The sequence below is a fragment of the Narcine bancroftii genome, chromosome 2 (genome assembly GCF_036971445.1).
Source record: "Narcine bancroftii isolate sNarBan1 chromosome 2, sNarBan1.hap1, whole genome shotgun sequence".
NCBI classification, from domain to species: Eukaryota; Metazoa; Chordata; class Chondrichthyes; order Torpediniformes; family Narcinidae; genus Narcine; species Narcine bancroftii.
The window spans coordinates 313,815,489-313,832,688 of record NC_091470.1 but is presented as its reverse complement, the minus strand read 5'-3'; the positions used below and the strand labels follow the sequence as shown (position 1 = coordinate 313,832,688).

The window sequence follows — 17,200 nt, the reverse complement described above, 5'->3', positions numbered from 1 at the left end:
AGATTTCTTTAGGCAGTCCTTGTACCTTTTCTTTGGTCCACCTCTGTCACGGTGGCCAGTGGAGAGCTCGCCATATTACACGATCTTGGGAAGGCGATGGTCCTCCATTCTGGAGACGTGACCCATCCAGCGCAGCTGGATCTTCAGCAGCGTGGACTCGATGCTGTCGACCTCTGCCATCTCGAGTACTTCGACGTTAGGGATGAAAGCGCTCCAATGGATGTTGAGGATGGAGCGGAGACAACGCTGGTGGAAGCGTTCTAGGAGCCGTAGGTGATGCCGGTAGAGGACCCATGATTCGGAGCCGAACAGGAGTGTGGGTATGACAACGGCTCTGTATACGCTTATCTTTGTGAGGTTTTTCAGTTGGTTGTTTTTCCAGACTCTTTTGTGTAGTCTTCCAAAGGCGCTATTTGCCTTGGTGAGTCTGTTGTCTATCTCATTGTCGATCCTTGCATCTGATGAAATGGTGCAGCCGAGATAGGTAAACTGGTTGACCGTTTTGAGTTTTGTGTGCCCGATGGAGATGTGGGGGGGCTGGTAGTCATGGTGGGGAGCTGGCTGATGGAGGACCTCAGTTTTCTTCAGGCTGACTTCCAGGCCAAACATTTTGGCAGTTTCCGCAAAGCAGGACGTCAAGCGCTGAAGAGCTGGCTCTGAATGGGCAACTAAAGCGGCATCGTCTGCAAAGAGTAGTTCACGGACAAGTTTCTCTTGTGTCTTGGTGTGAGCTTGCAGGCGCCTCAGATTGAAGAGACTGCCATCCGTGCGGTACCGGATGTAAACAGCGTCTTCATTGTTGGGGTCTTTCATGGCTTGGTTCAGCATCATGCTGAAGAAGATTGAAAAGAGGGTTGGTGCGAGAACACAGCCTTGCTTCACGCCATTGTTAATGGAGAAGGGTTCAGAGAGCTCATTGCTGTATCTGACCCGACCTTGTTGGTTTTCGTGCAGTTGGATAATCATGTTGAGGAACTTTGGGGGACATCCGATGCGCTCTAGTATTTGCCAAAGCCCTTTCCTGCTCACAGTGTCGAAGGCTTTGGTGAGGTCAACAAAGGTGATGTAGAGTCCTTTGTTTTGTTCTCTGCACTTTTCTTGGAGCTGTCTGAGGGCAAAGACCATGTCAGTAGTTCCTCTGTTTGCGCGAAAGCCGCACTGTGATTCTGGGAGAATATTCTCGGCGACACTAGGTATTATTCTATTTAGTAGAATCCTAGCGAAGATTTTGCCTGCAATGGAGAGCAACGTGATTCCCCTGTAGTTTGAGCAGTCTGATTTCTCGCCTTTGTTTTTGTACAGGGTGATGATGGTGGCATCACGAAGATCCTGAGACAGTTTTCCTTGGTCCCAACAAAGCTTGAAAAACTCATGCAGTTTGGCATGCAGAGTTTTGCCGCCAGCCTTCCAGACCTCTGGGGGGCTTCCATCCATACCTGCTGCTTTGCCACTTTTCAGTTGTTCGATTGCCTTAGTTAAATCCCCGGTATCTGGAACCTACAGGGATTGCGAATGCATGACATGCAAATTTTCTAGTTGCATGAGATACACTCTGTCACTGCCTTAACAAATGCACCTGTACTCAAAATAAATAGTTTAAAAGACAAAAGATGTAAAGTAATTTGAAAAAAAAAATCAGTATTGTAGTATTTAATTATGTCAAGTTCACTTTCATCAGGTAATTCCCGTAACTTACAAAATTTAAATTCAAACCCTGTAACTGGCACTATAACAGCCTTGCACTACCTGCTACGCTAACCCGTGCCGCCATCATAATTAACACTCCCCCCCCAACAAGTTTACAGTTTAAACCTTACTAATAACTGTCATGATAATGAATATGTATGAGATGTACCGGAAGTCACGTGGTATGAGAGAGAAAAATAAGAACACAAGCAAGAGAACAAAGGATACCGGAGAATAAAAAGACACTAAGAAGTTTACCTGATAAACTTGTGTTTAATGTTTTATTAACTTCACATTTCGGGCCACAAATGTGACATTGGTGACGAGGATGAAAGAAGCTTGAAGAAAATTAAAGACTAAACAAGATTACAGAGGTTTACAGACAACTTCAAGGTGATAAGAATTTTCTCTGTGACTTAGTACTTTGGAGCTGGAATATTTCCTTATCGCTGGTGCAAACAGTGACTTTCAAACACAGTGGAATTGTTCATTTTGACCCGACTGGTGATGCAAGCACTGTAAGTGTGAAGTGGAAGGCATGGCTGGAAGAATTTGAATCCTACGCTGACAGTCGTGGCCTATTTCTAGATACCGGTACAGTTGAACAAAAAGTGCAGAGAAGGGCGTTACTTCTTTTCACTGCTGGACCTGCAGTTCGGGAAACATTTAAGACACTTTTGAATACTGAAGAAAGGATGAGTACCAGAAAGCGGTAGATGCATTAAATGCACACTATGTAGTGACACCGAATGCTACATTTCAACGCCATTTGTTTCGGAGAACGAGACAAGAAGATGGCCAGACAATTGCTCAGTACGTGACGAGACTACGCCAGCTAGCTGTTGGATGCAATTACATGCCAGCTGATTTGGACAACCAATTATTGGATCAAGTCGTACAGCACTGCAGATCAGATAAACTCAGAAGACGTCTACTGGAAAGAGGGAGTGAGTTGGAACTCACCAATGCTTTAGCTATTGCTGCTGCATTAGAGGCTGTTGAAGGGCAATTTCATACCATGACCCTGAAAGACAACTCAAGCCATCAAATTAAGAGGCTCTCACATCGCCATAATCAGCCAAGATATACGTTGACACAGGACGTGAAGTGTTATCGATATGGAAACCGAGGTCACTTTGGAAAAGACCCATATTGCCCGGCCAAAGGCCAAGTTTGCAGAAAGTGTGGAGGTAAGGACCACTTTGCAAAGAAGTGCAAAAGCAAGTCCAATGCAGACCAGAAGAGGAAGAGTACAACTTCCTAAGGCAAAGCCTGGGGGAAAGGAAAGTATCCTGGAAAGAAAGATACCATTCGCCAGATAGACGGTGACGATGATGATACCCAGGAGGAACAGAGTTGTTACCAATTTATGTTGAATGAAGTGCATCATGAGAAGGTCCCAGTGATCATTGGTGGAGTGACAGTTCAGGTCATTGTAGACTCAGGCAGTGACAGTAATGTGATTGATTGACATTTATGGGAGAAGTTGAAAAGGAAAAAGATCATCTGTACCTCAAAGAAGTGTTCCAAGAAACTGTATCCATACACAGCAACCAAGCCATTGCAGACCATTGGATGTTTTACTGCAACTGTTGAAGCTGGAGATAAGTACACCGAAGCAGAGTTTATGGTCATAGAAGAGAGGGGAGAACCATTGCTGAGTAGAAGCACAGCGCAAGACCTGGCAATACTTCATATTGGAGCTTGTGTCAATTCAATTCAGTCATACGAGGATATGAAGCAAGAATTCCCCGCAGTCTTCCAAGGAGTAGGAAAGCTGAAAGGTCGACAATTGAAGCTAGCGGTAGATGAAACGGTCAAACCCAAGGCACAACCAATGCGCCGAACTCCGTTTGGACTTCGTGGGAAAGTCGAAGACAAAATTAAAGAATTGATCGAGCAAGACATTATAGAACCGGTGGAACATTCTACACAATGGGTCAGCCCAGTAGTGATTGTGCCCAAACCAAAGGGTGACATAAGACTATGTGTTGACATGAGATTGGCCAATGAAGCTATAATTAGAGAACGACACCCTATACCAACGGTGGAGGAAATACTTCAAGAACTAACTACCAGCAAGGTATTCTCAAAAATTGATCTGAAGTGGGGCTATCATCAATTAGAGCTGGATCCAGGTTCCCGAGATGTAACTACATTTGTGACTCACTGTGGATTGTATCGTTACAAGAGACTATCATTTGGAATTAATGCAGCTTCGGAGATCTACCAGTATGAAATCCATCAAGTGATTCAAGGCATTCCTGGAGTTGCCAACATTTCTGACGACATCATAGTCCATGCACCAACGAAGGAAGAGCATGACAAACGGTTGAGGCGTGTACTATTTAGACTACAGGAGGCAGGCCTTACCATGAATGGAAACAAGTGCCAGTTCGGTGTGTCAGAAATGGACTTCATGGGACACAGACTTACACGGAAAGGACTAAACCCTGCAGAGGCCAAGGTGAAAGCTATTGCAGAGGCACGTCCACCTCAGAACGCAACAGAGGTGAGGAGTTTCCTGGGATTGGTCAATTTTTGAGCAAAGTTCATTCCTAATTTCGCTACAGTGGGAGAACCACTAAGGAAACTAACCAGGAAAGGTGTACCATTTCATTTTGGATCGGAGCAGAAGAAAGCGTTCACAGCGCTGAAGCAAAGCCTGACAGTTGCAAAAACTCTTGGATATTACGATCCGGCGGCATCAACTAAAGTCATAGCGGATGCCAGCCAGGTTGGTTTAGGAGGTGTGTTGGTCCAGATGCATGATGGAGGACCAAGAATCATTGCCTATGCCAGCAGATCGTTATCAGATGTGGAAAGAAGATACTCTCAGACAGAGAAAGAAGCACTCGGACTTGTATGGGCCTGTGAGAGGTTCCATGCATATTTATACGGCATTGAATTTGAACTCATCACAGATCATAAGCCATTAGAGGTGATCTATGCACCTAGATCCAAACCATGTGCCAGAATAGAGAGATGGGTACTCAGACTACAACCCTACAAATATAAATTAATCCACATTGCAGGGAAAGCAAACATTGCTGATCTGCTGTCCAGATTGGTGAAGGTTGGTGGTCCACAATCCAAGTCAGAATTGGGAACAGAAACAGAGAGCTTTGTATGCTTCGTAGCTATTCAGGCGACACCGAAAGCTGTGACTACGAAGGAAGTCGAGAGAGAATCCGAACATGATCCAGAACTCATGGAAGTAAGAGAATGCATACAGAGTGGACAATGGGACAAGTGTACTCACAAGGCTTACATTCCCATTAGAGACGAACTTTGTTGCATCGGACAGTGTGTATTGAGAGGTTGCAGATTGGTGATACCACAAAGATTGAGACCGAAGATCGTATCCTTAGCGCATGAAGGACACCTAGGTATTGTTGGTACCAAGCAAAACCTCAGGACCAAGGTATGGTGGCCAAGTTGTGATAAAGACGCAGAGAAATTTGTTAAAACTTGTCACGGATGTCAAATCACAAGTAGGAGTAATCCGCCAGAACCGATCCGGAGTACGCAACTTCCGACTGGACCATGGATCGACGTAGCTGTTGATTTTCTTGGACCTTTACTGACGGGTGAATCAATTATGGTAGTGATAGATTACTACAGCAGATACTATGAGTACATGGTGTTGAAGTCCACAACCACTGAAAAAACAATACAAGCGTTAGCAGAGATATTCGCAAGATATGGATTACCTGTTACATTATACTCTGACAATGGTCCACAATTCATTTCAGAGACATTTGCAGAATACATGAGGACCACAGGTATCCACCATCATAAAGTAACTCCGAAATGGCCGCAAGCCAATGGAGAAGTAGAGAGACAAAATCAGTCCATTGAAAAACGATTGAGAATTGCACACGCAGAAGGACAAAATTGGCGAGAAGCATTGCTATCTTATGTGGCTGTCTATCGAGCAACGCCTCATGCAACCACTGGAAAAAGTCCTGCAAAAGCATTTTTTGGGAGAAAAATCCGCACAAAAATGCCCGAAATAAAGGAAATCTGAGACGACCAGGAGATGAGGGACCACGATGCTGAAAAGAAAGGTGCAGCAAAGCTGTACACAGATTCGAAACGTGGAGCCAAGTACTCAGACATCATGCCAGGAGATAATGTTCTAGCGAGGCATGAAACTGGTGGTAAGCTAGATACACCTTATTACCATCAACCCTATACTGTCGTATCCAGAAGTGGCAGTATGGTGACAGTCAAGTCTCCGACTGGAGTCCTGTATAAGAGAAATGTATCAGGTGTAAAAAGGTACCAGTCCAGAGATACATCGAGCGAAGAGGTTGAAAGGCCAATACGAGATGCTGAAACTGAGAGACCTGATGATGTTCCAGAGGCAGTTACCAGCACTCCTGATGAAGTGACTAGAGCGCCAGAAACACTCGAAGCCGTGGCGAGCAGTATTTCCGACGCTGAGAGTGAACAACCGAGAAGCGACGACAATATCGCAGGCAGGCCGAAACGAAACCGGAAAGTGCCCAAACGATACGAAGACTTTGTGCCATAGTTTTAATAAGAACTTTGGGACAGTATTTTAATCTTATATCATAAAGTGCATGTTTGAATGCTGTAGGAAGTAAATTTTATGTAGTTAAGTTATAGTATTACCATTAGTTACGATGTTTGTATGTTTCCGAGGGATATTGGTAAGTGAAGGTAAAGTTTATTTCTGATTAAAGGAGGGATGTCATGATAATGAATATGTATGAGATGTACCGGAAGTCACGTGGTATGAGAGAGAGATAAGAACACAAGCAGGAGAACAAAGGAAACCGGAGAATAAAAAGACACTAAGAAGTTTACCTGATAAACTTGTGTTTAATGTTTTATTAACTTCACATTTCGGGCCACAAATGTGACAATAACAGGTACTTAACAATATACTAAGAGTTGTTCCAACGGCATCAGCCGGTACTTCATCCTGAGTGAAGGCATTTCATTCAAGCACAACTTTATTCAAACATCTGCTGTGGGCAGGGCACAACCTGGGCACTCCGCTGGTTTAATGTTTGCTCCCATCTTCACCAAGGATTCATGTGTTGCTTCAGAGAATATTTACTATTGCAATTTGAAACATAAAAATAAATAAAAATGTAAATACATTTTAAATTTTTGAATTTATTGCATTTCCTTGAATTTTTTTTGCTGTTGCTTGGGGTTGCTTGAATTCCGGATACCGGGGATTTTACTGTATTCCCAAATTAAATGCAACTATCACAATTAATTTCCATTCCTGAGTGACTCTAAAGAGAGAAAGTCAATTTTAACCCCCTACTCAAATACTTCTTCCAGAGTCTCAATATCTTCAGTCAATTCCTTGCCCTAAACATAGACTCTTGTGCTTCAAGTGACTGTGCACTATATCCTCATAGCTATCACATAATTCTTTCAATCTTCTCTGAGATTTTCTGCCTCCCCACGAAATTAGATTTTGTGATTCTAAGTGAATATGTGTATTGAGACTCAAGGCATTTAATTGTGGCCTAATAACACCCAACCCCAACCAACCAATTTTCCCCTGCAACCGCTGCAACCGTGTCTGCCTGTCCCGCATCGGACTTGTCAGCCACAAACGAGCCTGCAGCTGACGTGGACTTTTACCCCCTCCATAAATCTTCGTCCGCGAAGCCAAGCCAAAGAAAAAAAAAGAATAACATGAAAGACTCAATGAACCAGCTAGCAACTTTCTGCATATCCTTTGTTGGTATGTTCCAATATATATGAAGTTCTTTCTTGTAATCCATAGTTATGAAGCTAAATGAGGTATGTAAACACCTTTAATGACTAATTACTGTGACCCCACTTCTGAAAGTTGTCATCTTTTTTGATATATTCACATGTTCAAAAGGAATTTCCAGATATTAAATTCATGACATTTCTGCTGACCTTTTCAAATATGATTGCACTATCGGTTCGGTTTAAACAAAGCAATAAATTTAAAAGGGTTTCTATTAAAATGATGATTCAATGACACAAAGATCTAAAATGACTCATGCCTGCGAAGTAGGCATTGTGCTATCTTTTGTCAAGTGGATATTAATTTCACATTGGACAATTTTAAATAATAATGGGGAAGTTAGAAGTTGTGGGCTACATTCCTCAATCAACATTATAAGCAATATTAGTAACCTGCCTGGAATTAAAATGATTTAAACTGTAAGTTTACAAACATTAGAATGCACTTTAAACATTTCAGCATCTTTATGCAGTGGCTGATTTAAGGATAATTCATTCATTCTTTTTGGCACTGGTCTATAATGGCCTTGTGTTTCTTATTCAGGTTAAACTTGTCACTACAGTCAAACAAGACAAACCAACAATACATCTTCGGAAACAGAGGATATCATCCTTCACTGACTTCCTGCAGAGACAGAAGCTGGTATCCCTATCTATCATCTGTCCTTCCTGACCCCTGCTTCCCAATGGAACCAGGATCAGCAAAAATGTCACAATAGGAGTTGGATTGCTTTATTGAGAGAATGACCTCTTTCTATTGCACGACAATCAACTGAAACAGAGAATTCTGTGTAGAAGCACTGAGTGTTTGATTCATTTTGTTTAAAATCACAGATTTTATTGTTTTGTGCAAAATCCCTTTTCTGCACTCCATGGATTAAATCTCTTTCATTCATGAGCTGTTCCTACAAGTGTTAAATTAATCCAACATTCAAGATTCACTGCTGAAGTTCAAATTAATTTGCATTTCTTTCTAACATTTATTGTTTGGGAGCAATTTTCCCTCCAAAATAAACTTTATTCACAATAAATTATTCATTAAAAAAAAACCATTCAAAGTCTTTTCACATCCTTTGTAGCATATCCAAACTTCCCTCTAATGTACATTGTTACATTTATTCTCCTTTTAGCACCATTGCCCTTGTGGTACCTTGTCATTACATACCTCCCCCTCTTTATTGTGTCATACACAAGTACATTGGACAGATACCATTAAGTTTCTAACTCTTCAGCAAACCTATAGGTAAACAATACATGAGGACAATAGAATATAGAATCAAATAATAAAAACAGAAACATCAATATATTGCAATTCATAATACAACGTATAACATTATTGAACAATATTGTCCTTTTCTCCTCAATTTGGAATATTCAAAAAAAAGAGAGAAAAAGTTAAAACTCCGTCTCACCTATCAATATAAACAAAAAAAAGAGAGGCTGGGCAGCCTAAACTGAGAGTTCACTAACAAAAAAACAACAGAAATCCAAAATGGTCTGTAAGGTAAAGTCAAAATCCAAATGAGCTCATAATAAAAATAGTTTATAAAAGGATGTTAAGTCTTTTCAAGCTTAACAGAGGTATCAAAAGTGCAACTTCTAATTTTTTCTAAACTTAAACATAATGAGAGAATCTTTGCATCAAAGTAGTTAAATTAGGATCTTTCCATTTAAATAAAATGGCTCTTCTGGCCAATAGTGTAGTAAAGGCTACAACCCGATGTGCAGAAGAACATTTAAGAAGAATTTGGACAGGTACATGGATGGGAAAGGTATGAAAGGCTATGGTCTGGGTGCAGGTCAATTGGACTAGGCACAAAAATGGCTTGGCACAGACTGGAAGGGCTGAAGGGGCCTGTTTCTGTGCTGAAATGTTCTATAGTTCTCACAGTATTAGCCACAATTATGAGGTCTCCTTCAAATGCTCTTTAAAGGGGATATTTTATTGGGATTTGCCACAAATGCCAGACTTGTGGACCACATCTTGCAATGTTTCATCCAGAAAGCCTTTTGTTTTCTTTGTTCATGGGTCCCCAACTATTCTTATCTTTACCCTGGGCATCACCCTCTACATTCATAATATTTGATTAAGCCTTGAAGAAGTGGATTCAAGTTCCATCATTTTATCATGAGATGGCCTAAATCCACCCCACCATTTCCACCATTTTCTGCAGAAAAACTGCAACAATAAGAGCCCCATTACAGAACATAGTTCAAGTGACCTTCTTATTGGAGAAACAAGCAACTACAGATACTGGAGCAAAATAATAAACTGCTGGAAGAACTCAGCAGGTCAAGCAGCGTCCACTGAAGCAAAGGGAAGAGGTCAATGATTTGAAGAGAGACCTTAAATCAGGTCATCCAAATTAGCACAAATTAGGCAGACCTCAAAAAAAAATCAATGATCATGTTGCATTTTTACACATGGTCCTCTCTGATACACAGACCCTCACTTAGGTAACTTCAGTGGTTCTCAACCTTTTTCTTCCCACTCACATACCACTTTAAGTGATCCCTATGCCATTGGTGCTCTGTGATTAGGAAGGGATTGCTCAAGGTGGGACGTGAGTGGGAAGGGAAGGTTGAGAACCACTGCTCTAGACTCAATTGTTACTGAAATATTTTGCTTAAGAAAAATTGTCATTGGCCCAATTCCTTTGGAGTTATGAAACCGTGCACATAATGAGTCAATTAGGTATGATTTAAAAAAGTGATTTTCAAACCTTTTTCTTTCCTCCAACATATCACCTTAAGCAATCCCTTACTAATCACAGAGCACCTATGGCATAGGGAATACTTAAGTGGTATATGAGTGGAAAGAAAAAGGTTGAGAACCACTGGTTTACTTCTATTCAAATGTTCTTCTTAGCATCTCTGTCTTGTCTCCTTCATTGTGTTTTCCTTACTCTACTTTCTCAAAGTTATAAAACTCAAAATACAGATTTCCTTACAAAGATTCATTCAACAAATCTTACTGTGAGTAAGGTGTTTGAATGTTAAAGGAAAAAAAATGCTACTTATTATTGGAAAAAACATGATCTAACTCATTTTTTTTTAAATCACACTATGGTGATATTTCTGTGATAAATGTCAAAATTCATTGAATATGTAAACTAATATAAAATTCAGGAGAGGGTGAGAGGCATAGGAAAAGATGAAACAGGTGTTCAAAAGATGAAACAGAAGGCAAACAAGAAACAGAAGATATGTAAAAGGAGTGGGGGAAAGGGGGAAGGAAAGAGACAGGAAGAGGAAAAGCAATCGAGTGTGGTGGAAGGAAAAGGAGGGAGTGGGGTAGTAGTGTGGGGAGGAAAGGAGTAGAGGCTGGAGAAGTGGCCACAGAAGGGCGAGGATAATCCCCTTCCCCCAAGAAAATGGAATGGGGGCAAAGGCAAAATGAGGGACCGGAGAAAGGAGTGAATTTCAGATAAGGGAAAATGGCACTGAAAAGAAAGCTAGAGAGTGGAGAAGGAAATAGACATACAAAAATAATCTTAGCATTGCTGGCTTAAGTAAGTATTTCTGTCGGGGAAGGATGGTTACATCTTCCTTTCTCCAACACAGGAACTGTATTAATAGAAAGTAGAGTTGGATGATTAAGGGGCTGGTGTTCCTAACAATGGTAATGGTGCCCGTTCTGCTGCATGAGGGCTCAAAACACCATACGGTGAATGTAGGAAGTAAATGGCAACTCTTATCTGTGGGAAACACAGCCAAAATTGATGTGGTAAATGGACATTTCTCATATCCTTATTGAGTCCCTTTCTTAGACTGTGGCAAATTTACTTTATTAGATGAAAAAGTTTCCTTTAATCAAAATTATGTTTTCCTGCTAAGATTTTACTACTACGGAGTTTTTACAATATAACTGTAACCTCCAAGCTGCAATGATTCATAGGTTCAGCAGGCATAAAGAGGCAGTTCTAATTCAATCACATCATGATTTGTTTTTCCTTCTAAGGTCCTCTAGTTACAGCAGCAATGATTGACAAATGGCAGTTTGCTACCTGTAACTGAAATGATAACATTATTTTTGGAAATAAAGTCTATTGATCTGTAGTCTCGCACATCCAGATTTCAAGAAGCTCCCCCCCCCCACCCCCACCACCTCCAATGGCTTAGAGCACACATGTCAAACTCTGGCCCGCGGGCCAAATTTGGCCGCGATATAATTATATTTGGCCAGCAAGATCATATTAAATATATATTAGAGTTGGCCCACTGGCCGCCGCGCCAGTATAGCGCATGCACACTGAAGGTGAAAATGAAGATGCCGGAGGTGTGGAGGGATCTCAGAGTCCCGAATTCTGGGGATCGGAGCGCCGCACTCAGCCCGCCCGGCTCCCGGACACACAGACGCGGCTGGAGTTGGGGACCATCCTCGCTGGGTCTGCGCTTCAGCGGCGACACCTGACTGAACATCTCGTTGGCGATGCCTTCCCCCTCGCTCCGTGCGCGGCGGACCCTGCCTCCCACTCCTTTTGTTGGAGACGAGCCCGGTGCCGTGAGATCGCAGTTTAATCCCTCTCCAACCATGGGAGGGGGGTGGGAGCAACGCGCTCTTCTCAGCCAATTCCTCCACCGCCCCGGACGCCAGCGTTTCAACGGGGGGTTCGGGTGCCTTTGTCAGGCGACCGACCTGTTGGTCCAAGACAAGGGGAGAGCGTACAAACTCCACACAGACAGCACCTGAACTCGGGTGAACGTGGAGCTGCGACCCCACATTCCACATCAGGACTGTGTATAAGATTGGGAGCAGTGAGATGGAAGCTTATTTTGTTCCTGTGATTTAAGCCTTTCTTGGGGTGGGGGGGGGGTCCTTCTCTGACCACTTGCCTAACAATTAACCTAATCAGATGTGGAGTTACCACAATACAAGTTCTCAACCTTTTTCTTTCCACTTGCGTCTCTATGCCATTGATGCTCTGTGATTAGTAAAGGATTGCTTAAGGTGGTCTGTGGGTGGAAAGAAAAAGTTTGAAGACCACTGCTTTAATCATCCCTCATTGACTCGTCATGTGCATGGTTTCAGAACGCTAAAGGAAATGGGCCAATGACAATGACAATGAAAGAGTTTATTCAAAACTATTATTAAACATTTATTTTAATAAGAAAAAGTTTAACATTACATATGTTGAAAGAAGAGAAAACATGCAGATGTTGTTGAAAATTTTCAATAAATATTTAGTTCGGCCTCGACTTAGTCCAAGTTTTTAATTTTGGCCCTCCGTGAATTTGAGTTTGACACCCCTGGCTTATAGGATCTTCAATCCTCCCCTTACTACCTTAACCATCACAAAAAAGCCTTGTGTGCACATTGAAACATCACTTCTTGCCCTAACTGTACCTACAAATAATATCTTTTATATTATCTCTTTTTATACTGGGGTAATTTAATGGGTGCAACTGGAGTTATTCTTACCAAACAAAAGTCCTTGTTTGGCTACAGTTAAGTCAGAACTTGAGAATTAACTCATTGATTGGCTGTTTAATGAACTCTATCTGGATTGTCTGTCATAGACAAGTACTCACTATGCTAGAGCAGGGTGCCATTACAGATATTGAGTTTGACCCATCAATGTAGCCATGAGCATGATGAAAAAGAACAAAATGCTACAGACTGAAAGCGATGGGAAAGTGTTCATCAAAACACACTTTATTCTACTTTAATTTTAAATGAAGCAAGGAAGCTGCAATTGAACCAAAATGTTTCATAAGCATGCCCATATGTGGAAAATGACATTTGGCCCCAGTTCCAAAATATAGATCACATTCTAAAAACAATGAGGTGGCACAGTTGACATAGCAGTTAATGCAACGCCTTTACAGCACCAGAAATTGGGACTAGGGTTCAAATCCTGCGCTGCCTGTAAGGTGTTTGTATGTTCTCCCAGTGTCTGCGTGAGTTTTCCACAGGGGCTCGTTTCCTCCAACCGTTTTAAAAGCACTGGGGGTGTAGGTTAATTGGGTGTAAATGGGACGGCATGGACTTATGGGCCAAAGTGGCCTGTTACTGTGCTGCATGTCTAAATTTAAATTTTAAATCTAACCTATTATGAACTTTCAGTAGAAAATAAACACTTCTAATCTTTATTTCATTTTAATTAACTGCTGTTCAGAATTATTTTCCCCAGATTGAAAAACAGCATTAGAAATGGATTTGTTTTAACCAGGAAATTTATTACTTTTAGTAGAATGAAGGAAAAGTTTAAGATATTGGAAAATACAAAATGTTGTTATTATCAAATTAAGAGATTTTTTTGTGAAATTTTAGGTCAAGATTTAGAATTACCAGCAGAGACAGAATTATTATTAAGTACTAGGGATGTAAAGAAATTCATTTCAGAGATGTATAAATTATTACAAAAGAAGGCTCGAAAAGAAGTTCATAAATGGGAGGTTATTTGTTTAAATAAGCAAATAGATGGATTCAGAGATGTAGAGAGTACAAAAAGTACAATAAATGTGAGATATCTGTTAGATCAATATAATTTTATTCATCAGTTATATTTAAGACCAAAAGTTAAATAATATGAATTATATTTATTCAGATTTATGTTTTAGATGTGGACAAGATGTTGGTGCTCTTTTGCATTCAACTTGGCAGTGTTCCACAATTAAACCTTTTTTGGCTTGATTTGAGTAATTTATTAGAACGAATAATTGGAGTAAGACTCCCACAGAATCCAATGTTATTTTTACTGGGAGATGTTAAATTAAAACTGAATATGTATCAAGTAAAATTTGTTCAAATTGCCTTGGCAATAGCTAGAAAATATATTGCTATAACTTGAAAGTCGGATACTGATTTGGAAATGGATAGATGACATGCAGAAGTTCAGAGTTGTATTCCACTTGAGAAAATTACTTATAATTTCAGAGATAAATATCATACATTTTGTGAAATATGGAGCCCATATTTACAAACTGTTGGTATTAAAATTAAAATAAATCTCGAACATACACTTTCTCTATAGGTCTCTAAAAATATTTATATATTTAAAAGTATCAGAAAGTGAAGTAATCCTGTAGTAGTTTTCTTGTCCATCTTTTTTTTAAGTTTGTAGTGGGTTTGGGAGGGGGTGGAGGGGATTTATAGGTGTTTTTTCTTTGTTTTGTATTTCTTTCCTTTTTCTTTTTTCTAAAATACCACATGTATTTAGATTAAGTTTGAAATATTGTAATATATTTGCTAAGTGGTTTTATATTAAATAAAAGGATCTGTTTTCTCAACACCTTCGCACATTCAAAATCAAAATACTTCAAATAATAGAAATCTGAAATAAAGATAATGGAAATACTCAGCAGATCTGTTCTGATGAAGTACTAATAACCTAATATGTTTACTCTGCTTGTCTTTCCACAGAGAGTCCTGACTGTGCTCTTATCAATGGTTCTTTAAAGTTAATGATAAATGTGATTGTGAAGTATCATCATTAGACTCCATACTAATTGCTATAAATCTCCACATGAAGACAAACCAGAGGAGGCAATTTAAAATTATACTGAGACAATGCTCGGAGCTAACCCAAATGCAAACATTAGGCTTCAGAAATCTGAAATTAAACTAGTAAATACTGATCAGGCAGGACCCAATGGAGAGAGAGCCAAAGGAAGTGGGACATGTTGTCCTACTAACCAGACAGGAGGCATTGCCAGCCTTGGAATTCATTTAGGTGCACTGATCAAGCACATCCTGGGACCTCATGGAAGCTATGGAAGAAGTTTCAAAGGCCCATACATCATCTGTGGCCTTAGGTTACCTAACTGTCAGAAGAATGAAAGATGGGTAACACACTGTCATCTTAAAAAGGGCAGCAAGGACAAGTCAGGGAACTATAGGCTAGTGAATCTGATGATTAATTACTGGATTCCCAGGGACAGGATGTCCCAGTATTTGAACAGACAGAGACTGGAGATAGTTAGGATGGCTTTACACAAGGGAGATTGTCTCTCACAAATATGGTAGTTTATTTTTCCTGAAAGATGAACAAGAGGATTGATGAGGGAAGGTTAGCGACATTTTCTATATTATCTTTAGCAAAACATTTGACAAGGTTGCTCATGGCAGGTTAGAAAGGGTAGGTGACTAGGGATGCAAAGGGAGCTAGCCCATTGGATTCAAAACTGGCTGAGTGGAAGAAGCATATTAACAATCTGGATGACAATGTACCTAATACAATTAGTGAATTTACAAATGGCACTAAAATTGGTGGTGTAGTGGACACTGAGGGAGGATACCTAAATTTACAACTCTATAAATCTGTTGGTAAGGTGGGCCAAAGGGTGGCAAATGCAATGAACTGCAACCAATGAGAGGGTGCACTATGGTAAGTCAAACCAGGGCAGGACTTGCATGGTTAATAGTGGAGCTCTGAAGTGTGTTGTAGAAAAGAGAGACCTATCAGTATAGGTGCATAGCTCCTTGAAAGTGCAAACTCAGATGGATAGGTTGGTGATGAAGGTATTTGAATGTGTGCCTTGCATTTTGAAGTTGATGGGTACAAAGGTTCCAACCTCATGATGCAGTTGTATAAGGATTTGGTGAGACCAGAGAGAGTACTGTGTGCCATTTAAAGGGTATTAATAAGGGGTGCATTGGAGATTGACTAGGATGTTGCTGGGACTAGAGGGGTTAAGTTAGCGGGAGAAGTTAGATTGACTGGTTCCTTATTCCCTGGAGCATACAAGGGTGAGTGGTGACCATAAAGAGACATACAAAATGATGAGGGGTGTGGATCAAGTGAAGATAGATATATGGATCAGAAGGGTATGGAAGGATATGGGCCAAATGCATGCATATTAGACTAGCCCTGAATACTAAGTTGGTCAGCACAGTGTGTATGTATGTGCAGGTCCAAAGAAATGCTGCTTTGCCTGGTTATACATGTACAATGAGATGATAATAAACTTGAACAAGTTGAGTTGAAAGATCTGTTCTATGTTGTATGACTCTCTGACTAATTTCATGACAGAACAATTGGCATTTACCTGCTCAAGAGCAGAAATTTCAAAACTTAAAAGTACTTTAATATAAATGCAGGAAATTTAAAGTCTTGATTTTTTTTTAAAGTGAATCTATCATGCACCATGGTGTCAGGGTTACGCAATTGCTCAGCAAAAGGAGGTGTAAGGCAACTCCTTCCATCTAATAGCCTGCAGGTCACCCTTGGGCAAGATATAGTACCTCTTTAGCCTCCTAATTAGAGTTACGTGAAGCCATGGATTGAATATGGTGGATTGTTTTTTTACAAGCAGTTTCTACAAATTGGAATTTATGGTTGTAAAAGTAAATAACTGGGCAGTTGAATCTGCTGATCAATGGCCAGGGTTACCTGTCCAGTATGGACACTGCAACTGAAGAAGGCAACGACAAACCACTTCAGTATTTTTCCCATGTATAATCATGAACTCAATAGTGACTACAGCCTCAGCTCAAGAAGGAGCCTTCACTGAAGGAGAACTGGGAAGGCAACAACTACAATTCAGAGGGCCAGAGATCGTGACAGATGGAGAGACATGATCGCCCACACTGAATGGCAAGGCACCTGAATGAATCAGTGCATTCTGTTACATGGATCTAACAGCAGGTAGAAAGCTGGTGAGATTCAGAATGGATTAGGGGCAGATCCAAAAACCATTAATTTCAATGCAGATATCAACTGCAAGGGACAAAATGTAAGAATTAAGTTAACCTAATACACATTTTAATTATTTGTGCTTGAAATTTTTTTCATTTTTAAAA

The 17,200-nt window shown here is 40.6% G+C and overlaps 1 protein-coding gene across 10 annotated transcripts in view; it reads right to left on the bottom strand.

The window, feature by feature from the left end:
• Positions 1–17,200, bottom strand: part of greb1l (GREB1 like retinoic acid receptor coactivator) — a 295,802-nt gene that overhangs the window by 239,335 nt on the left and 39,267 nt on the right. The window lies entirely within an intron of this gene.